Source organism: Nycticebus coucang, chromosome X (assembly GCF_027406575.1).
Source record: "Nycticebus coucang isolate mNycCou1 chromosome X, mNycCou1.pri, whole genome shotgun sequence".
NCBI lineage: Eukaryota > Metazoa > Chordata > Mammalia > Primates > Lorisidae > Nycticebus > Nycticebus coucang.
Window position 1 is genome coordinate 89881400 of NC_069804.1, and position 24673 is coordinate 89906072.

Sequence of the window (24673 nt, forward strand, 5' to 3'; positions counted from 1 at the left end):
CTGATGATAAAGTCACTAACTATAATCTTTCTCACTCTCAGTTACAGATCAGCAATTCTTTGCCTCATCTCTCAATTTATTGAGCAGATAATCACCTGAAAACTGATAGTATTCTCGCTTACTGAATACTAACCAGCTCAGACTGAAAATCCAGAAGTATTCTTGTAAACATCACTCCCTTTCCCCTTCCCATTCTCTTTTTACAGACAGTCAACTTAGCCCCCTCTTCCCTCAGGAAGCAGCGTGCAAGATGCCACACTCATCACCAACCTCCTTATAATAGATTAGGAAGTCAAGAATGATACAATCAAGTTACTGATCCACCCAGGAAGGATTCCTTTTCTGGAAAGTATGTCCCTCCCAGGAAATAGTGAACGGACTAATCCAGACCTCTTTAACCTTGTCCCACCTACTTGTCCAGGTAAAGCTATGAAGAGACCAATCTTGGCTGTCCTAACCCTTTAAATGCCTGTCCGTCATAGCCCACATGTGGATTTCTCCCTAGTCAGGAATCTCATCCCACCTACACTCCAGGTGGAATAAAAGCCACTTTAATTGCACAAATTGGATCCCCATCTTCCTTTTCTCTTGAGTCTCAGAATGATTTTATCCTTGGGTCCGGAACCTTTCAGATATTAGCTGAAATAGAACAAGAGTTCTATTTCTCTCTGGTTAAGTCTAGGGAGATAGTAGGTTTCCATTGCCTCCATGTCTTGAAATTTCTGGATATAAAGTTCTTTGTAGCAGTCAGTTATGATCTTCTGTATCTCTGTGATAACTATTGTTGTTTCCCCTGTTCTGTTTCTGATTGAGGTTATTAGAGATTTTATTTTTCTGTTTTGAGTTAATCTGACAAAAGAGTTTTGATATTATTTATTTTTTCAAAGAGCCAACTTTTTTTTTTTGTTAACCTGTCAAAGGGCTCATTGATTCTCAATTTCATTTAATTCTGAATTAATTTTCATTGTTTGTTTTCTTCTGCTAGATTTGTGATTGGATTGCTCTTCCTTTTACTGTTCCTTGAGTTGATTCCTATGTTGTTGTTTTTCACTCTTTCTGTTTTATAAATTTGGGAGCTTAATGTGATGAATTTCCTTCTTATGACCACTTTTGAAGTATCCCACAGATTTTGATAGCTTGTGGCTTCATTGTTTTGTTTAAGGAATCTAATGATTTTCTTCATTTCCTCCTTGACTCAGATGTCATTCAGGATAGGTTTGTTTAATTTTCATGATTTTGTATGAGGATGAAGGATTTTTTTGTAGTTGAATTCTACTTTTATTTCATTGTGGTCCAAAAAGATGGAAGTTATAATTTCTGTTCTTTTAAATTTGTTGAGATTTGATTTGTGTTCTAAGATATATCAAATGTGTAAAATGAGCTTATGAGAAGAACGTATACTCAGTATTACTGGGGTTGAATATTCTATACATGTCTGTTAAGTCCCTTTGTTCTAGAGTTTTGTTTCAGTCCATCATTTATTTAGTTTTTGCTTGGAGGATCTGTCCAGTTCTGTCAGTGGAGTGTTGAAGTCCACAGTTATTTTTGTGTTGTAGGATATTATAATTTTCATGCTTGTTAGGGTTTGGTGTATATATCTGTGAGCATTTATGTTGTGTGCATAAATATTTAGGATTTAAATGTCTTCTTATTGTATTGTTCCCTTGATCAGTATATAGTGTTCATCTTTTTCTTTGCTTTGTTACTTTCACAAATAGGGTTGTGATAACTGCTTTCTTCTGATTTCCATTTGCCTGAAATATTGTTTTCCAACCCTTCACCCTGAATTCTGTTTTGTCCTTGGAGGTTAGATGTATTTCCTGAGGACAACATGTATGTGGTCTGTGCTTTTTTTTATCCAGTCAGCCAGTCTGTACCTCTTCTATAGAGAATTCAAGCCATTCATATTTACTGAGACAACTGATAAGCATGGTGGATTTCTGTTTAACTTGTTGTGTGGATGTCTGTTGCCTAGTTTTATCACTTGGACTGTTGTGAAAGCTAGGGTTTGTCCTTAAATTTTGGGTATCTTTACTTCGGTGATGTTCCATTGTATTGGCCTGTGCACAGTACTTTTCTGAGAACTTTCTGAACAGCTGGTATTTCATTGGTAATGACTTCAATTTTTGCTTGTCAGTTAAAGATTTGATTTCTCCATTGAATGTGAAACTTAGTTTAGCAGGATGGTGAATCTTAGGCTGAAAGTTGTTTTGTTTTAGACAGTTGAGAACAGATGACCCCTCTCTTCTGGCTGGTAAAGTTTCCACTGAAAAGTCTGATTTCACCCTAATGATTTTTCTCTTGTAGGTAAGTTGCTGCTTATTTCTGGCTGCTTCCTGATTTTTATTTTTCATTTTAACTTTGGCCAAGTTAATTGCAATGTTTCTAACAGACACTTTGTTTGAATTGATTGGTCCTGGAATTCTGTAACTATTTAGTGTCTGTATTTCTGTACCTCTTACAATGCTTGCAAGATTCTCCACAATGGTACCTTAAAGTAGAGCTTCCATGCTTTTGGGACTCTCTTATTCTTCTTCAAGGATATCTAAAACTTGTTTGTTTATGCACTTTATGTGGTCCCATATCTAAGATATTTCTCTGATTTTCTGCTCTTCATTTTTGCCCCTTTACATTACTGTGTTAGTTTGAAAGTCTTCTCTTTGATTTTTGAGATTTTTTTTTTATTGTTGGGGATTCATTGAGGGAACAGAAAACCAAGTTATACTGATTGCATTTATTAAATAAGGACCATATTACAATTGTGTCCCACCCTGAAAGGTGTACCACACCCCATGTTTCCCCCATCCTTCCTTTCCTTTATCTGATCTCCCCATTCCGCACCCCCCAAACGTGTACTAGGACATTAATTGTCCTCATATCAGAATGAAGTACATAGTATTCTTGCTTCTCCATTCGTTGTGATGATTTACAAAGAATAATGTGTTCCACATCCATCCAGGTTAATACAAAAGATGTAAAGTCTCCATCTTTTTAGTGGCTGAATAGCCACTGATTCCATGATATATCATAGGGTTGTTTAGTTTCCTAGACTTTCTGGAGGGATGAACAATTTTGTTCGAGTTGACCTTAACCATTATGGCCTTACGGTGTGAGAAGAGACATGTTATACTTTCCATTCCTTTAATTTTGTTGAGGTTTTATTTGTATCCTTGGATGTGATCTAATTTTGTAGTATTCCATGAGCTGATAAGAAAAAAGTACATTCTTTTACTTTGGGATGATGTGTTCTGTATATGTCTATTAATCCCATTTGATCTAGGATCACTTTTAAGTCCTTTACATCCTTGTTTAGTTTCACTTTAGAGGATCTATCCAGTTCTGTCAGAAGGTAGTTAAAGTCCCTGACTATTAGGTGTTATTCGGTATCATATTGCTCAGACCCCTCACGGTCTGTTTCATAAATCTGGGAGCATCTAAGTTAGGTGCACAAATGCTTAAAATTGAGATGTCTTTTTGTTGTATTATTCCTTTGGCCAGTCTAAAGTGTCCATCTTTGTCTTTTTAAAATAAAGTTGCTTTGAATCTGATTGTATTTGAGAATAAGATAGCAATGTCTTCTTTCTTCTCATTTCTATTTGCTTGATAAACTTTTTTATTTTTTAATTTACTTGTATATTTTATTTCTTTGTTTCCTTTTTTAAATTAAATCATAACAGTGTACATTAATGCATTTATGTGGTAAAATATGCTGGTTTTATATATAATTTGACATACTTACAAAAAAATTGGTTATTATAGACTTCACTGCAGTTTCTTAATTATTGTGTTAAGACATTTAAACTCCACAATTAATAGATTTGACATGTACCCTTATAAAATGCACCATAGTTGTACTCCCATGGATTACCCTCCCTCCACCCTCCCCCTATCCTTCCCTCCCTCTCCTCTTCCCTCTTTATCTTGGGCTATAGTTGAGTTAAAGCTTTCATTTGGAAGTGTGGGTCATTATATATTGGTTTTATAGTAGAACTGAGTACAATGGATACATTTTCTTCCATTGTTGAGATACTTTACTAAGAAGAATATGTTCCAGGTCCATCCATGTAAACAGAAAAGAGGTAAATTCTCCATCTTTTTTTCAGGCTGCATAATATTCCATGGTGTACATATACCACAATTTATTAATCCTTTTGTGTGTTGATGGGCACTTGGGCTTCTTCCATGACTTGGCAATTATGAAGTGGGTAGCAATAAGCATTCTGATGGAAATATCTTTGTTATAAAGTAATTTTTGGTTCTCTGGATATATACCTAATAGAGGAATTTCGGGATCAAAGGGCAGGTCTATTTTTAGAACCCTAAGTGATCTATACACTTCTTTCCAAATGGAACGTATTAGTTTGCATTCCCACCAGCAGAGCGGAAGTGTTCCCTTTTCTCCACATCCACACCAACATCTATAGTTTTGGGATTTAGTGATGTGGGCTACTCTTACTGAAGTTAGATAATATCTCAAAGTGGTTTTAATTTGCATTTCTCTGATAATTAGAGAATTAATAATTGCATTTCTCTGATGATGAGAATTTTTACATGTGACTGTAGGCCATGAACCTGTCTTCTTCAGAGAAGTTTCTATTCAAATCTCTTACCCAGAATGATATGGAATCACTTGTTCTTTCTTGTTAATACATTTGAGTTCTCTGTGGATTCTTGTTATCAAACTTTTGTTAGAGATATTACCTGCAAATATCTCCTCCCATTGTGATGGCTGTCTGCTTGCTTTACTTACTGTCTTCTTGGCTGTACAGAAGTTTTTAGTTTAATTAGATGCCATTAATGTATTTTTGGTGTAGCTTCAATTGCCTGGGGTGTCCTCCTCATAAAATATTCTTCCTCCCAGGCAATTTTTTTGAAGAGTTTTCCCTGAACTCTCTTCAAGTATCTTTATAGTTGATGTCTTAGGTTTAAATATTTTACCCAGTGAGAGTCAATTTTTGTTAATTGTGAAAGGTGGGGGTCCAGTTTCAGTCTTCTACAGGTCGCCAGCCCATTCACCCAGCACCATTTGTTAAATAGGGAGTCTTTCCCCCTCTGAATGTTTTTGATAGGTTTATCAAAGATCAAATGATGATAAGTATCTGGGTTCATATCTTGGTCTCTATTCTGTTCCATACATCTACCTCTCTGTTTTTGCACCAGTACCATGCTGTTTTGATTACTATAGATTTACAACATAGTCTGAAGTCTGGTAGAGTGATTCCTCATGATTTGTTTTTATTTCTGAACAACGTCTTGGCTATTCACGTTTTTTTATGATTCCAATAAAATGAAGTATTACTTTTTCCAGGTCTTTAAAGTAGGAAAGTGGTGCTTTAATAAAGATTGCATTAAATGTGTATATTGCTTTCAGTAGTATGCACATTTTAACAATGTTGATTCTTCCCAGTTATGAGCATGGTATGTTTTTTCATTTGTTAACATCTTCATCTATTTCTTTTCTCAGAATTTCATACTTGTCTTTGTACAGATCTTTCACTTCCTTCATTAGGTAAATTCCCAGATATTTCATCTTCTTGGTCATTACTGTGACACACATAGAGTCCTTGACTGATATTTTAGCTTGACTGTTATTGGTATATATAAAAGCTACTGATTTGTGAGTATTAATTTTGTATCTGGAGACACTGCTGTATTCCTTGAGCACTTCTAAGAGTTTTATAGTTGAGTTCCTGGGGTTTTCCAGGTATAAAATCATATGATCTGTAAAGAGTGAAAGTTTGATTTCCTCTAACCGTATTTGTATACACTTGGTAGCCTTCTCTTGCCTGATTGTGATGGCTAAGAATTCCAATACCATGTTAAATAGCAGTTTAGAGAATGGGCAACCTTGCCTAGTTCCTGATCTGAGTGGAAATGTTTTCAATTTTTCTCCATTCAATATGATATTGCCTGTGGGTTTTCTGTAGATGGCCTCTATCAGTTTAAGAAATGTCTGTTCTATTTCTATTTTCTTAAGTGTTCTGGTCATGAAAGGATGTTGGATATTATCAAAAGCTTTTTATGCATCAATTGAGAGAATCAAATGGTCTTTGTTGTTTGTTTTGTTTATGTGGTGCATTATATTTATGGATTTACATATGTTGAACCAAACTTGAGACCCTGGGATGAAATCCACTTGGTCATGGTGTATAATTCTATTGGTTGCTAGATTCTATTTACTAAGTTCTTATTGAATATGTTTGCATCTATATTCATTAAAGAAATTGGTCTATAATTTTCTTTTCTTCTTGGGTCTTTTCCTGGTTTGGGGATCAGGGTGATATTTGCTTTGTAGAATATATTGGGGAGTATTCCTTCTTTTTTTGGGGGGAAAGTTTAAGTAAATAGGTGCTAGGTCCTCTTTAAAGGTCTAGTAGAATTCTAAAGTGAAACCATCTGTTCCCAGAATTTTTTTTTTTTTTTGGAGGGGGGAGATTTTGTATAGTTGGTGCTATTTCAGTACTTTATATAGCTTTATTCAACATTTCCTATTCTTTTTGACTGAGTCTAGGAAGGTGGCATGTTTCCAGATATTTGTCTGTTTCCTCCAGATTTTCATATTTTTGAGAATAATGTTTTTTTATAGTATTCATTAAGTATTTTTTGAATTTCTGAGTTGTCTCTTGTTATTTTGCCTTTATTATTTCTGATTTTTTTTTTCAATTTTTTTATTAGGTCTTTTGTACATAGATCATAAATACATTTATGCCATTTTCAATGTGTTGATTCTTTGTACAAATTGGAATGCTTACATCATACTAATCAATATAGCTTTCCTCTCATTTACCCAATTATAGCATTAGAACATTTGTGTTCTACACATGACAGATCCAACTTGTACTTGGAATGTGCTCCATAGGTGTGGTCCCCATATTATCTCCTACTATCCCTCCCACTCGCTCCCCTCTCCTCTCCCTCCCCTTCCCTCCTTCATCCTAGGCCAAAGTTGTGTTTCATTTTTCCTATGCAAGTGTGAGTGATTATAAGTTGGTTTCACAGTAGTACTGAGAACATTGGATACATTTTTCCATTCCTGAGATACTTTACTAAGAAGAATATTTTCCAGCTCCATCCATGTAAACATAAAAGAGGTAAAGTATCCATTTGTTTTTACTGCTGCATAGTATTTCATGGTATATATATCATAATTTATTAATCCATTCATGGGTCAATGGGCACTTGGACTTCATCTGTGATTTGGCAATTATGAATTGAGCTGCAATGAAAAATCTGGTGTAAATATCTTTATTGCCAAATGATTTTTGGTCCTTTGGATATACACCTACAAGAGGAATTGCAGGATCAAATGTAAGGTCTACATTGAGATCCTTGAGTGTTCTCCAAACTTTCTTCCAAAAGGAATGTACTAGCTTGGGTGGCACCTGTGTCTCAAAGGAGTAGGGTGCCGGCACCATATGTTGGAGGTGGCAGGTTCAAACCCAGCTCCAGCCAAAAACTGCAAAACAGACAAACAAACAAAAAAAATATATATATATATCCTGCCCTCAAAATGACATTTCAAGGAACACTGGCTAACGAGATGGTCATAGGTGAATCTGATTGTTGCTACTAGGGATTTTATTCTTCTGTTTCTGGCTAAATTAGCCCAAGGTTTATATATATATTTTGTTATTGTGTTAAGACATTTATATTCTACATTTAGTAAAAGGATTATAAATTTTATTAGTCTTTTCAAAGAATCAACTTTTTGATTCATTGATCTTTTGAATAATTCTTTTGTTTTCAGTTGCATTAAATTCTGCTCCAAATTTTCAATTCAGTTCAAGTTCTTGTATCTTCTTTATACAAGAAATAATTTCTATTCTTTTAAATTTGGTTAGACTTAGGTTAGACTTGAGACCTAAGATGTGATCAATTTTGAAGGATGATCCATGGGCTGATGAGAAGAATTCTATTCAGTTATATTACAATGAAATGTTCTGTAGATGTCTAATAAGTTTTTCTATAGTCAAGTTTAAGTCCAAAATATCTTTACTTAGTTCAATATTGGAGGATCTATCTAACACTGCCCAACTGGTGTTAAAATCCCCAACCATTATGGTGAGGGAGGGTATCAAGTTTTTCATGTTTGTTAGAGTCTCCTTTATAAATTGAGAAGCACGCTGGTTGGGTGCATAAAAATTGAAATCTCTGCATGTTGGATGTTTCCCTCGACAAATATGAAGTGACCATCCTTATCTTTCCTTACCATTGTTGATTTAAAGCCTATTGTGTCTGTGAATAAAATTGCAACCCTCGCTTTTTTTTTGATGTCCATTAGCCTGAATTATAGATGTCCATACCTTCACTTTGAGTCTATTTTTATCCTTGAAGGTAAGGTGAAATTCTTGTATGCAACAGATATCTGGATTGAGTTTATATATCCAGTAAGCCTACCTATGCTTCTTTAGAAAACAATTTAAGCCATTCTCATTAATTGAGAGAATTGAAAAGCACGATAGTGTTTTAAGTGCCCTGTCTTTCAAACGTCTAGTGTATATTTTTAGTCCTTACCCTACTTTGGAAATTAAGTTTTCTTGAAAAGTTTCTGGGTGAGTTTACTTTGGTTGTGGACCATTCTGCTTGTCATTATGGAGGATGGGACTGAGAATATCCTGGAGAGCTGGTTTAGTTGTGGCACATTTCTTCAACATTTGTATGTCATTAAAGTATTTTATTTCTCCATCATAGAGGAAGTCTAGTTTAACTGTATACAGGATCCTGGATTAGAAGTTGTTTTGTTTTAGCAGATTGAAGTTTGTAGACCAAGTTCTTCTGGTTTGGAAGATTTCATCTGAGAGATCGGCAGTCATTCTGATATTTCTCCCTTTGTAGGTGATGCTTTTCTTATATCTGGCTTCTTGCAGAATTTTATCCTTCATCTTAACTTTGGTGAAGTTAATTACAATGTGCCTAGGGGATGCTTTATTTGGATTGAGTCCTTCTGGGGTTCTTAAATCTTCTGCTATCTGAATTTTAGTATCCCTTGCAACACTTTGGGAATTCTTCTCCATAATATTTTGGAGTAAAGCATCTGTGCTTTTAGGACCATCCTCTTCTCCTTCAGGAATTCCTATACGATGAATGTTTGATCTTTTGGAGTGGTTTCACAACTTTGTCAGGGAAATATCAGTTTTTTTTTCTCCATCTGTTTGCCTCTTTGAGTGTTTGGGCTTGTAAAAAGCTTTGTTTTTGATTTCTGAAATTCTTTCTTTTACCTGCTCCACTCTATTACTGAGGGATTCTACTGAATTTCAGAGCTTCTCTAATATTTTTTTTCATTTCACTGAGCTCTGCCTATTTGCTTTCTTGTTATGTCCATATCCTTGGTAAATTTGTCTTTGAATACATTTACTTCTTTAGACAACTTTTGTATACCTTTTGGATTTCAATGTCCATGTTTTCCTCCAGTTTATTCATTTTATTTGCCATGCATATTCTGAATTCTATTTCTGACATTTCAGCCATTTGTTTATGAATGACAGTCTCTGCTGTATCCCTTTTGTCATTCCTTGGGGGAGTTAATTTTCTCTGATTATTCATGTTACCATATTTCTTCCTCTGGTTCCACCCCATGCTTAATTTCTGTAGTTTGGGTATTAGAACTGGAAGTGTGTGATTGAATTGGGGAGTCCAGGAATGTAGTTACCTAACCCTTTACCAAAGAGCAGGGATTAGTGATTGTTGCTTTTTCCTTACAGCTTTATAAAATTCCATTTCAGACCTGCAGCTAGAGACTCAGAAGCAAATTGGAGTGATAGGGTGAGCTGGCTCTGACTTGTAGTCAGTCAGCCACTATCCAATCCTATTGAGTCACAAAATAAGTATTACATCTCAGCTAGGGGGATATACAGGAAACTGAGTTCCCCCATCCCTCCTCAGCACCTATTGCAGGAGGAGTCATTCCCTCCCCATTCAATACAACCTCAGTTCAACCTTGGAGTGCCCCAGTGTGGACTGCCCAAGTCAATAGTTTCAAAGGCATTTATCTTGGGCAGTAAAAATCACTCCTCAACTGTGAGAGTTCGATCAGTGACCAGCAACCTGACAGTAGGGTTCCACAGGCAGCTTGCACCCAGAAACCCAAGATGATGGAGTCTGGCTCTCTCTGGTGGTTATAGGGATGGGAAGGTTTACCCAGGCCAAGAGTTAGGCTGGATAAATTGGTGCCTCCTTCCCGACCCTATGCCACAGCCTCACCCTGCCATTGGTAGCCCCACAGGACTGTGGCCCGGCTGCCTTCAATGGGTGGAAGCTCAGGGATATGGGCCTTCCTGAGACAAGGGAGATCAGTGGCTCCTCTGTGTAATAGTCTGCCACCAGAGCAACTTGGTGGGTCTGAAGCCCTGCTCTCTGGTTCGCTCTAGTGTTTAATGGCTTCTCTGCCCTGGGCTGGTGCTGCTGTCAGAGTATTCTTACAGTTTTCATCTCTGTCTCTGCTGAACTCTACAGTGGGTCAGCTGTTATTAGAGCTCAGAGGGTGTGTGTCTCATTCCCGGCCCCATCCAGGGCTGGCTGGTGCCACCGCTGCTGGGTGTATTCTAGCAAAGTTTGCAACTCTGTACTATCTATGCTCCAGTGCAGGCTGGGGGTATTTTGAGTCCACAAAAACTGGGATTCTGCCTCAGCCCTGCCCTGGGTGAGTGCTGTCACCGCACACTGCACATACTCTTCTCTCAGTCCCATCTGCACCCGCCTGGGTAGGTACTACCATAGGCATACCCCTAGTTCATGAAGCCTGTGTTTTTGTCCCAGTTCTACTCCACCTGTGGTTGTCCTCTGGGTAGAGGCCCAGCTCCCTTTGGTTGCCAAGAGAAATGGGAAGCGTTTCTCCAAAATACGAACTGGAGTGTGAGCTCTGTTGCCATCGCCACTGCTGCACTCTGCTGCAGGCCACATTACTCCCTCTCCCACTTGGGTCCCTTGCAGCTGTTTCAGCACAGACTTGTAGCAGCCCAGGCCGCCATGCTTGTACCTCTCAAGAAAGTGCCCCAAAATACGGACTACAAAGGGGACAGGCTTCTAGACCACAGGGTGGGGTGGTGAGGTGGGCTGGGAGTTCAGATTTGTGGGTATCATATATGCTCAGTGTTAAGCCAGGTGGGAGAATTCCTAGGCTCACAAGTGGGATCTCTCTGGGTAGGGAGATGCGGTTTTTAGTGGCTGTCTCCTGTGGGATAAAAACAAAAGAGAAGAGAGATATGAACTCTGCTTGCTTGTTTTTAGAATGTTTACTGTAAGCCATTCTCATGTGGAAGGGGACTCACATCCTCTTGGAGATGGGTTTTGTACCTACAGTTTGTTTCCTTGGGGTCACAGCTTGCCTGTGCAAGGGTCATGTGCATTACTCAATCTTCTCTCCTAGTTCAGCTCCAAACCATCAGATTTCTTGATAAAATTTGTCCTTTATCTCTCCTTCTGGATGGGAGCCTCTGTGGAAAGCTGGTTCTAGTCTGCCATCTTGCCCCCTCCCCTGTTGATACACTGTTTTCCATCCCTTAACACTGAGTCTTGATTTGTCCTTCAGGGCCAGGTGTGTCTCCTGTAGATAGCATATAGGTGGCTTGTGTTTTTAAATCCAAATCAGCCAGCCTGTACCTCTTCAGTGGGGCATTCAATTTATTGATGTTTATTGAAATTATTGATAAGTGTGGTAGAATTCTAATCATCTTATTGTAAAGTAATTTGTTGTGTAGTTTTATCGTTTCTGCCATTGTGAAAGCTAAGTTCTTGTCTTTGGTTTCTAGATGTTTACTTTGGTGGTGGTCCATTGTGGTGTTCAGTATCGAGAATATGTCTAAGTATTTCCTGTTGAGCTGGTCTTGTTGTGATGAATTTCCTCAGTGCTTGTATATCTGCAAAATTTTTGAATTCTCCATAAATTTTGAAGCTAAGTTTAGCAGTATACAGGATTCTGGGCTGAAAATTATTTTGTTTAAGGGTATGAAGGTGGATGACCATGCTCTTCTAGCTTAGAATGTTTCAGTTGAAAGGTCTGCTGTCAACCTAATGGTTCTGCCCTTGTAGGTCAATTGTTGCTTATTCTCAGCTGCTTGCAGGATTTTCTTCCTCATCTTGATATTACAAGATGAGGTTTATTATAGGTTTATTACAATGTGCCTTGGAGAGGCTCTGTTAGAGTTGAGATTACCCAGGGGTTGATATCCATCTGAAAGGAGTGTGTCAGGATCTTTAGTAAAACTTGAGAAGTTTTCATTTATGATAGTCTCCATTATGGCTTCCATACCTTTGGGACAATCTTCTTCCCCTTGAGGGATTCCTATTATCCATATTTTTTAATGCTTAATGGTATCTCATAGTTCTCTAAGTGACTGCTCTGCCTTCTCTCTCGTCTCTTCTGACTCTGTAACTACATGTGTTAACTCAAAGACTTTATCCTGTAACTCTGATGTTCTGTCTTCTACATGGTCTAATCAATTTTTGATACTTTCTACAGCTTCTTTACATTCCCTGATTTTCCCCTTCATTTCTTTAAGCTCATCCATATATTTTCTGTATTCTACATATCTCTCATCTGTCTTTGGTTCTGTCTTTAGATTTTCTATTATAATCCCTTTATTGTCTTAATGATCCATATTTTAAATCCCTTTTCTGTCAAATCCATTAATTTTTTATAGGAGGAGTCTTCTTTAATAATTGCCTTGTGGTTGGAGGCGGAGCAAGATGGCAGCCGAGTAACAGCTTCCTTGCATCTGGGCACCGTGAGTCTGGGGAGATAGGACTCCAGGCATCTCTGGCTGGTGGGATCTGCCTATCATCACCCCTGAGAGGATACAGGGAGTCAGCGAGAGACTTCTGGACCCCAAGAGGAGGACTAAAACAGTGGAAAACCGGCAAGTGGTCGCTTGTGTTCAATCCGTCTAAACCCGCCCGCAACCTCCACAGGCACGAGAACTTCAAGAGCAAGAGGAAGTGAAAGGAAAATTAGGGCAAGGAAACAGATAAAAGAAATCACTCATGAGGAAGAATCACCAGAAAACTCCAGGCAACATGAAGAACCAGTCCAGAACAACCCCGCCAAAGGACCATGAGGTAGCTACTGCAGAGGATTCCACCTATGAAGAAATGTTAGGAATGACGGAAAGGGAATTTAGAATACACATGTTGAAAACAATGAAAGAAATGATGGAAACAATGAAGGAAACTGCTAATAAAGTGGAAAATAACCAAAAGGAAATTCAAAAACAGAATCAAATAAGAGATGAACGATATGAAGAATATAAAAAGGATATAGCAGAGCTGAAGGAACTGAAACAGTCAATTAGAGAACTTAAAGATGCAACGGAAAGTATCAGAACAGGTTAGACCATGCGGAACAAAGAATTTCAGAGGTAGAAGACAAAGTTCTTGAGATAACTCAGATAGTAAGAGAGGCAGAAAAGAAGAGAGAGAAAGCAGAATGTTCACTGTCAGAATTATGGGACTTTATGAAGCATTTCAACATCCGAGTTATAGGAATTCCAGAAGGGGAAGAAGAATGCCCCAGAGGAATGGAAGCCATACTAGAGAATATTATAAAAGAAAATTTCCCAAATATCACCAAAGATTCTGACACACTGCTTTCAGAGGGCTATTGGACCCCAGGTCGCCTCAACTCTAACCGAGCTACTCCAAGACACATTGTGCTGAACCTGTCCAAAGTCAAGACAAAAGAAAAGATTCTGCAAGCTGCCAGGAGTAAGCGCCAGTTGACCTACAAGGGCAAATCCATCAGAGTGACCGCAGACTTCTCTAATGAAACTTTCCAAGCAAGAAGACAATGGTCATCTACCTTTAATCTACTTAAACAGAACAATTTCCAGACCAGAATTTTGTACCCTGCTAAGATAAGCTTCAAAATTGATGGAGAAATCAAATCATTTACAGATATACAAACATTGAGGAAATTCGCCACAACAAGACCAGCTCTACAGGAAATACTTCAAACTGCTCTGCACACTGACCACCACAATGGATCAGCAGCAAAGTAAGAACTCAGAAATTAAAGGACAGAACCTAACCTCCACACTGATGCAAAAGATAAAACTAAGCAATGGACTCTCACAAAATAAGACGAATAGAATACTACCACACTTATCAATTATCCCAATAAATGTTAATGGCTTGAATTCCCCAATGAAGAGACATAGATTGGCTGACTGGATTAAAAAACACAAGCCATCCATTTGCTGTCTGCAAGAAACACACCTGGCTTCAAAAGACAAATTAAAGCTCCAAGTCAAGGTTTGGAAGAAAATTTTTCAGGCAAATGGAATTCAGAAGAAAAGAGGAGCTGCAATATTATTTTCAGATACATGTGGATTTAAAGCAACTAAAGTCAAAAAAGACAAAGATGGTCGCTTTATATTGGTCAAGGGAAAAATACAACAAGAAGACATTTCAATTCTAAATATTTATGCACCCAATTTAAATGCTCCCAGATTCTTGAAACAGACCTTACTCAGTCTGAGCAATATGATATCTGATAATACCATAATAACAGGGGACCTTAACACTCCTCTTACAGAGCTAGACAGATTCTCTAAACAGAAATTAAACAAGGATATAAGAGATTTAAATGAGACCCTAGAACAACTGTGCTTGTTAGAAGCATATAGAACACTCCATCCCAAAGATAAAGAATATACAATCTTCTCATCACCCCATGGAACATTCTCCAAAATTGATCATATCCTGGGACACAAAACAAATAACAACAGAATCAAAAGAATTGAAATTTTACCTTGTATCTTCTCAGACCATAAGGCACTAAAGGTGGAACTCAACTCTAACAAAAATGCTCCACACCACCCAAAGGCATGGAAATAAAACAATCTTCTGTTGAATAAGAGATGGGTGCAGGAAGAAATAAAACAGGAAATAATTAACTTCTTTGAGCATAACAACAATGAAGACACAAGCACCAAAACCTGTGGGATACTGCAAAAGCAGTTCTGAGAGGAAAATTCATCGCTTTAGATGCCTACTTTTGAAAAACAGAAAGAGAGCACATCAACAATCTCACAAGAGATCTTATGGAATTGGAAAAAGAAGAACAATCTAAGCCTAAACTCAGTAGAAGAAAAGAAATATCCAAAATCAAATCAGAGATCAATGAAATTGAAAACAAAAGTATCATTAAGAAAATTAATGAAACTAGGAGTTGGTTTTTTGAAAAAATAAATAAAATAGATAAAACATTGCCAGACTAATGAGGAATAGAAAAGTAAAATCTCTAGTAACCTCAATCAGAAATGATAAAGGGGAAATAACAACTGATCCCACAGAGATACAAGAGATCATCTCTGAATACTACCAGAAACTCTACACCCAGAAATTTGACAATGTGAAAGAAATGGATCAATATTTGGAATCACACCCTCTCCCTAGACTTAGCCAGGAAGAAATAGAGCTCCTGAACAGACCAATTTCAAGCACTGAGATCAAAGAAACAATAAAAAATCTTCCAACCAAAAAATGCCCTGGTCCAGATGGCTTCACTCCAGAATTCTATCAAACCTTCAAGGAAGAGCTTATTCCTGTACTGCAGAAATTATTCCAAAAAATTGAGGAAGAAGGAATCTTCCCTAACACATTCTATGAAGCAAACATCAACCTGATACCAAAACCAGCAAAAGACCCAAACAAAAAGGAGAAGTTCAGACCAATCTCACTCATGAATATAGATGCAAAAATTCTCAACAAAATCCTAGCCAATAGATTACAGCTTATCATCAAAAAGTCATTCATCATGATCAAGTAGGCTTCATCCCAGGGATGCAAGGCTGGTTTAACATACGCAAGTCTATAAACGTTATCCACCATATTAACAGAGGCAAAAATAAAGATCACATGATCCTCTCAATAGATGCAGAAAAAGCATTTGATAAAATCCAGCATCCTTTTCTAATTAGAACACTGAAGAGTATAGGCATAGGTGGCACATTTCTAAAACTGATTGAAGCTATCTATGACAAACCCACAGCCCATATTTTACTGAATGGAGTAAAACTGAAAGCTTTTCCTCTTAGAACTGGAACCAGACAAGGTTGTCTTCTGTCACCTTTACTATTCAACGTAGTGCTGGAAGTTCTAGCCAATACAATTAGGCAAGACAAGGAAATAAAGGGAATCCAAATGGGAGCAGAGGAGGTCAAAGTCTCCCTTTTTGCTGACGACATGATCTTATACTTAGAGAACCCCAAAGACTCAACCACAAGACTCCTAGAAGTCATCAAAAAATACATTAATGTTTCAGGATATAAAATCAATGTCCACAAGTCAGTAACCTTTGTGTACACCAATAACAGTCAAGCTGAGAAGCTAATTAAGGACACAACTCCCTTCACCATAGTTTCAAAGAAAATGAAATACCTAGGAATATGACTAACGAAGGAGGTGAAGGACCTCTATAAATAAATCCACGAAATCCTCAGAAAGGAAATAGCAGAGGATATTAACAAATGGAAGAACATACCATGCTCATGGATGGGAAGAACCAACATTGTTAAAATGTCTATACTTCCCAAAGCAATCTACCTATTCAATGCCATTCCTATCAAAATACCAACATCGTCCTTTCAAGATTTGGAAAAAATGATTCTGCGTTTTGTATGGAACCGGAAAAAGGCAGTATAGCTAAGGCAGTTCTCTGTAACAAAAATAAAGCTGGGGGCATCAGCATACCAGATTTTAATCTGTACTACAAAGCCATAGTTTTCAAGACAGCATGGTACTGGCACAAAAACAGAGACATAGACACTTGGAATCAAATTGAAAACCAAGAAATGAAACTAACATCTTACAACCACCTAATCTTTGATAAACCAAACAAGAACAAACCTTGGGGGAAAGACTCCCTATTCAATAAATGGTGTTGGGAGAACTGGATGTATATATGTAAAAGACTGAAACTGGACCCACACCTTTCCCCACTCACAAAAATTGATTCAAGATGGATAAAGGACTTAAATTTAAGGTATGAAACAATAAAAATCCTCCAAGAAAGCATAGGATAAACACTGGAAGATATTGGCCTGGGGAAAGACTTCATGAAGAAGACTGCCATGGCAATTGCAACAACAGCAAAAATAAACAAATGGGACTTCAGTAAACTGAAAAGCTTCTGTACAGCTAAGGACACAATAACCAAAGCAAAGAGACAACCTACACAATGGCAAAGGATATTTGCATATTTTCAATCAGACAAAAGCTTGATAACTAGGATCTATAGAGAACTCAAATTAATCCACATGAAAAAAGCCAACAATCCCATATATCAATGGGCAAGAGACATGAATAGAACTTTCTCTAAAGATGACAGACGAATGGCTAACAAACACATGAAAAAATGTTCATCATCTCTATATATTAGAGAAATGCAAATCAAAACAACCCTGAGATATCATCTAACCCCAGTGAGAATGGCCCACATCACAAAATCTCAAAACTGCAGATGCTGGCGTGGATGTGGAGAGAAGGGAACACTTTTACACTGCCGGTGGGACTGCAAACTAGTACAACCTTTCTGGAAGGAAGTATGGAGAAACCTCAAAGCACTCAAGCTAGACCTCACATTTGATACTGCAATCCCATTACTGGGCATCTACCCAGAAGGAAAAAATTCCTTTTATCATAAGAACACTTGTACTAGACTGTTTATTGCAGCTCAATTTAGAATCGCCAAAATGTGGAAACAGCCTAAATGCCCACCAACCCAGGAATGGATTAACAAGCTGTGGTATATGTATACCATGGAATACTATTCAGCCATTAAAAAAATGGAGACTTCACATCCTTTGTATTAACCTGGATGGACGTGGAAGACATTATTCTTAGTAAAGCATCACAAGAATGGAGAAGCATGAATCCTATGTACTCAATTTTTATATGAGGACAATTAATGACAATTATGGTTATGGGGGGTCAAACACAAAGTGGGAAGGGGGGGTGAGGCCTGGGTGTGTGTCACACTTTATGGGGGCAAGACATGATTGCAAGAGGTACTTTACCTAACAATTGCAATCAATGTAACCTGGCTTATTGTACCCTCAATGAATCCCCAACAATAAAAAAGAAAAAAAAAATTGCCTTATGGTTTCTTGGAAAAGTTACTCTAATTTTATAATTCCTGTTGCTCAAATTTTTGTTTTGGTTCCTCCTCATTTGTGCTATCTTCTTGTTCACTTCCTTGTGCACCTTTTTCTTTCTCACTTCCTTATTTGCTTCAAATTACCTTGTCTCACTGTTTAGGTAATGAAGAAGCTTTTTGGTATGTGGTCAGAAGGCAGAGAGGGGTTGGAGAAGCAAAGAGAAGGAAGAAGAAAGGGCAAAAATTAGTAAAAGAAAAAAAAGAAAGAGTAGGAGAAAGGAAAAAGAAACAAAAAGATGTGAAAGAAAGATAAAAAGGTGAGGAACGGGGACTAACAGAAGAAAATTGAAGAGCAGGTGAGAGGGAGGACAGGAGGGGAGGATTAGAGTGATAGAAGAAATATCATTGTTCAGCATGATTCTAAAGCCACACCTATAGCTCAAGGGTTATTAGGAGCTGGTCTGGGTGGGTTCCTCTAAATAAGGAACTCCTTTCTTGCCAGAACATAGCCAGACTAATCCTCTACCAAAAATAGGAAGAGAAGAAAAAGAGCAAAAAGAAAAGACTAAAAAGGAGGGTGGAGTAAAAGGAGAAAAATTCTGCAGCATGATCTTATTGCTACTACTACTTCCTACTACTTTTTTCGTTGGACCAACAGTATAATGGTCTCCTGGCCTCATTGAGCCAGACTACTGGTACGATCTACCTTCCAAACCACAGCTGTGTCACACCCACTCTTAGCAAGGAAAGGGTAGGAAAAGAAATAAAAGAAAAAAAATATATATGTAAAAGAATTGATAAAAGAAAATTAAACATACTGTGGAATCAAATTAAGACAGAAGAGGGATACAGAAAGAAAGTAGAAAGACATCAAACCATGAAAAAAGAAAAAGAAAAAAACAAGATCTTGGGTGGGGGATGTCTTAGCTGATGCTGGAGCACTTTATGTGGGAGAGATGAGAAGAGTAGAAGAGTCTCTATCAACTGAGAGAATGCAGAGAAGTGCACTGGGGTGAGTGAATATTTCAAGCTAAAATTCTGCTACCAAAAAAAAAAAAATACAGAAACCCTTGCTCTTGTAGAATTTAAAATGGAAGTAAGTAAACGATTCAACCACAGAACTTAGCAAAAACCAAAACACATTGAAACAAGATTAAAAAAAAACTCTAAAATAGCCTGATGTAAACAATCTCAGCAATGAATAGAGAAAAGAAAGAAGAGAAAGAAAAAAAGAAAAAAAATAAGATAAAATAAATTAAAAAAATAAACATCAACAACCAAAAAATTATATATATAATTAAAAATTAAAAATTATATATAAATTATACTCACACACACATACATTTGACATAGAAATTCAACTTTAGTAGGAATATATTTATGCTGCAATATACCTCCTGGAAACCAGGTGGGGCTGTGAATTTAGGGGACAAACAGCACAGCTGTTAACTTTTCCCTGGTTCCCAGGCTTAGAGCAGTTTGCCAGCTTACTTGGTCCTGATGGTTGTCTATTCACCTTAGCACTTAGCCCCCACAGATCTGGGATTCCACAGTTATCACCAATTCTTCAGAGACAGGTCTCACAGATTTCCCCTACAAATATTCCCATGGAGTGTGGGTGTCCCTGGGCCTGTCACCAGTGAAGGTCCATTCCCTGCAGATGGAAGTCAGACAGCTGTGCCTTAGGCCCCTGGCAAGAGGCCTTCCCACACAAGCTTCTGGCAACCTTTACAAGAAGGGCATCCCCTTGTCTGGGGAACTTTCCTCCTACAGATGTTTTGCCTGCTGCCAAACCACAGAAAGAAGGCTTTAGAAAGCACCCCGAACTGGCCACAAAATTTTGCTTGGGAGTGCTCACTTCTCCAATCTTTCCAGAGTCCCTGGGCCTGACACGAGTGTAGGTCCACTCCCTGCAGGCGGAACTCAGACCACAGCACTTTAGGCCCCCAGCAAGAGGCTGGCCTACACAAACTTCTGGCGTCCTTTACAACAATGGCGTCCCCCTGTCTGGGAACTTTCCCCATACTGGATGATTCACCCACTGCCAAATGGCAGCAGGTCTGCTCCAGACAGCATCCCAATTGGACTACCAAACTTTGCTTAGGAGCACACACTTCTATACTTCTAGAGTTCCTGGGACTGTCACAAGTGTAGGTGACACTCCCCTCAGGTGGAACTCAAACTGCCATGCCCTAGGACCGCAGCAAGAGGCCTGTCCTCACAAGCTTAAGGCAACCTTTACAACAATGGCTTCCCCCAGTCTGAGGTCTTTCCCCCTGTGGATGCTTCACTGGTTGCCAAACTGCTGTAGAACCACTTCAGACAGCAGTCCAATCTAGTCACCAAATTCCACTCGGGAGGGCACATTTATCCAATCTTTCCACTCAATGCCTAGCTTTCCCCCAGAACCAAAAACTGTGAAAGGCTTCTTCTGGGACCTCCGTGGGATGGCTGACCTCTGCCGCCACTGCAGCCACTACCGCGGCCTGAGTGTGCTCACAGAAACTTGCCCAAGTGTGTTATTTCTCTGCAGTTCCGGCCAAATCCAGCTGTCCACCACCACACTGCACACTCCAAACCACTTCTGCAAGCCAATATTCCACAATGGGATTGATCCAGCCCTCTCTTTCTGCCCTTTTGCTCCAGGAATTCTCAGCTAAACATCCTTCCCATCCACCAACATGCTCCCCACCCCCGATTTTTGAGATTCTTTCTTCTTCTTGTTCTATTCTGAGACTCTTTACTGTGTTTTGAAACTCCTTGAAGGGCTCTTTCAACTCCTTGAGGTCCATTACAGCCTTTCTAATTATGTACAGATCCTTAGTAACTTTGTCTTTAATTGATTTCTTGAGACAGGTTTTAGACTTCTTTTTCCACCTTCTCTTCAATACCATTCATTTTATATGACATCTATATTCTAAATTCCATTTCTGTCATTTCAACAAATTCTTTATGGATGGAATTTTCAGCTGTAGCTCTACTGTAATCCATGGGGGGACTTGATTTACTCTGAATTTTTATGTCATCTGGGTTATTTTGATGATTTTTATTCATGTGTGTTTTCTATTTATTTTTTTAAATTTTATGATAAAATGTTAGGGTTTCTCTAAATTGCTGTTGAGAGATATTCTGGTTTGGTTTTATTAAGTGGCTAATAGGAGGCAATTAATGAACTGTTGCTTTGTCCTGTGGACCTGCCTGCTCACAGTCTTCCAAACTTGCCTTTCAGGACTACATAGAGCAGGGGTTCCTGTGGATCAACCTTCCTTCTGTAAGCCAAAAGGGGAGAGTCTGTGTGGAAGTGCTTCAGGTGAAGCTCTTAGTAGGAGGAAGTGCACAGATAGCAGGCCAAACAATGTTAGAGGGTAGAGTCATAACTATCCAGGTGGAAGCCAGGCACATCCAAAGTGATAGCCCATCAGCAACATATTAAAAGCCATGGTTTCCTCCTGTGCTCAGAGGAGGGTAATCTGCCATCTTCCTCTCAGTTTTTCCCAACATTAAATCTTCCAAGGCCTCAAGGCAATGAAGTACATAATCCCCCTGTGCTCTCACTAGATATGGTGGGAAAGCAAGGTTCATCTCCTTTCACTGCTCCTGTGCCCTGTCTCCTCTACAAACAATAATTTCTGCCAGATACCAATGAGAAAAAAGCTTGCCTCCACAATGTTTGCTTTCACAGTTACTATGTGTTGTGTGAAGTGTGTCTTTCATGGTTGGTGACACAGAGTATAGACCTGCAGTTTAAGTAGTATGGCACAAAGGGGACTACAAGCTCTGGTGGCAAGTAGTAATTTTTTTTTTATTTCTTCCCAGCTTATAGAGCCGGTTCTGCATGTATACACTGTTAATCAATAATCACACAATTACTCCATGGATATATTGTAAAAACAGATTAACCTTTCCCTGGAGCCTAGTAGTCTACTGATTAACTGATACTTATTCTTCTAAACTTTCTATTATACTTAAAAATAGTTATCATGGAAAAACATGCTGTCAGCTATTTGCCCACAAGCTGATAAGTCACAAAACCACTGTGGGGGAGAAGGCTGATTGTTTGCCTGCCCTTTGGTGCCTCAAGCCATCTGGATGTAGCAACTTAATCTTACAAAACCACAGCCCAGAGATTCCGAAGACATACCAATGACATGCTTGCATGCCTCAGCCCCCTGGGCCAGCTTCTGATCTTGGGACTTTCACCTCCTATGTGTTCAGGCTTAACGGAATTATGGGGGTTCTGCCCCGGTTTCTACCTGACAGTGCCAAATAAGATTTATTACCTGCTCACTCTCAGAATGGCAGGGACAAAGGCATATAGGCTTTTTGCCTATACTATGGGTGTACATCAAGGTGCTGCTTCAGTGCCAAGGATTGGGCAGGCCAGGCAGGCTGTCTGAGACAGACTGGTGTTCCTCACACACCCCTGCAAAGAGGTGTTTGTCGAGTTGCTAAAGAAAGGGGTTGATGTGCTATGGTTGCAAAATAGCTAGAGCCAAAGTTTCTTTCTATTCTGCTAGTCAAGGGAGAGATTCAAAGGAGGAAATGCCTACATTCAGGAAAGCTGAGTTTCTGGTCCCGTGTGGTAATCTCCCATGGGGTGAGAGCTCCTATGGTTTTCTGCTTGCAGAGAGTGCCTGGTAGAGTGAAGGTTCCACCTTATCCTTCTATTTATTTCTGGGATCCTTCAAATCTAGTTTACTTAGTGACTGTCCTCTGCTCTCTCTACCTCTTTCTCATATTAACCTTCACAATTTCTCACAGTGAGGTCACTGAACACCTATGTTTACTCTCTTTGTGATTTACCCCCAATTTCAATTGCTTTGAGTTCACTTCAGTCCAATCTTTCTCCTTGTGGGGACAGTTAGTTGAATGCTGCCTCTAGACAGTGATCTTTACCTCCCAGCTTGATTTTTCTTTTCTTTATTTTTTTTCTTTCCTTCCTTCCTTCCTTCCTTCCTTCCTTCCTTCCTTCCTTCCTTCCTTCCTTCCTTCCTTCCTTCCTTCCTTCCTTCCTTCCTTCCTTCCTCCCTCCCTCCCTCCCTCCCTCCCTCCCTCTCTCTCTCTCTTTCTTTCTTGTGACAGAGCCTCAAGCTGTTGTTGTCCTGGGTAGAATGTCATGGCATTGCAGCTCACAGCAACCTCCGACTCCTGAGCTCAAGTGATTCTTCTGCCTCTGCCTCCCAAGAGCTGGGACCACAGGCACCTGCCACAACTCGTGGCTATTTTTTTGTTGTTGTTGCAGCCCTCATTGTTGTTTGGTGGGCCCAGGCTGGATTTGAACCCAGTATCTCAGGTATATGTGGCTGGCGCCTAGCCACTTGAGCCACAGGCGCTGAGCCCCAGCTTGATTTTCATTGAGATTTACTTCCATATGTTCATTTAAGTATCGATTGATTAGTTCCAATTTGGTATTGAGTATGTGTGTTTGTTTCTCCATTCTTGTGCTCTTTCATTCAGAAGAATGGTCTCCAGTTCTCTCCAAGTTGTCCAAAAGGTACTAGACTATCTTTTTTTTTTTTTTTTTTTTTTTTTTTTACTGGCTGAGTAGTGCTCTATAGTTTGCATATATTAATCCATTCATGTATTGGTGGCACTTGGGTTGTTTCTAAATTTTTGTGATTATGAATTGTGCTGCTATAAACATTAAAATGCCAGTATTCTTTTCAGAAAATGACCTTTTATCCCTTGTATATACATCCAGTGGTGAGACTGCTGTATCAAATGGTAAGTCTACTTTAAGTCCTTTGAGGTATCTTCACACAATTTTCCATACAGGTTGTACCAGTTTGCTGTCCCACTAATGGTGTATAAATTTCCTTTCTTTCTGGATCAACAACAGCTGTTGCTTTGAGAATTTTTAATACAAGCCATTTTCATTAGGGTTAGGTGATATCTCCTTGAGGTTTTTATTTGTGTTTCAGTTGTAAGGAAGAGTTATGAAACACTGAGGAAAGAAATCACATAGGGTATAAACAGAACCATATACCATGCTTATTGATCACAGAATCAATATGGTTCAAATGGCTATACTACCCCAAATGATTTACAGATTCAACACAATTCTTGTTAAAATACCTACACCATTTTTTTGCAGCTCTAAAAAAATTTCTACACCTCACATGGAATGAGGAAAGACCCTGAATAGCCAAGGCAACCTTACATAATTTGAACAAAGTGGGAGGCATCACTTTAGCAGACTTCAAGCTATACTAGAAGGTTACAGTGACCAAAGCAGCATGACATTGAAACAAAAACAGAACCATAGATCAAAAGAGGGAACCCAGAGATGAAATCATTCTAATATTGCCATCTACTTTTTGACCAAATGGATAAAAGCATACCCTGGGGAAAAGAATCCCTGTTCAATAAATGGTGTTGGTAAAACTGGATATCCATATGTAAAAGAGTGAAACAGAATCCACACCTGTCACCACTCACAAAAATTAACTCATAATGGATGAAAGACTTAAATCTAAGGCATGAAAGTATAAGAATCCTAGAGGAAAATGGTGGAAAAACTCTTATAGATATCAACCTAAGAAAATAATTCATAAGAAAGAGCCCCAAAACAATCACAGCCAC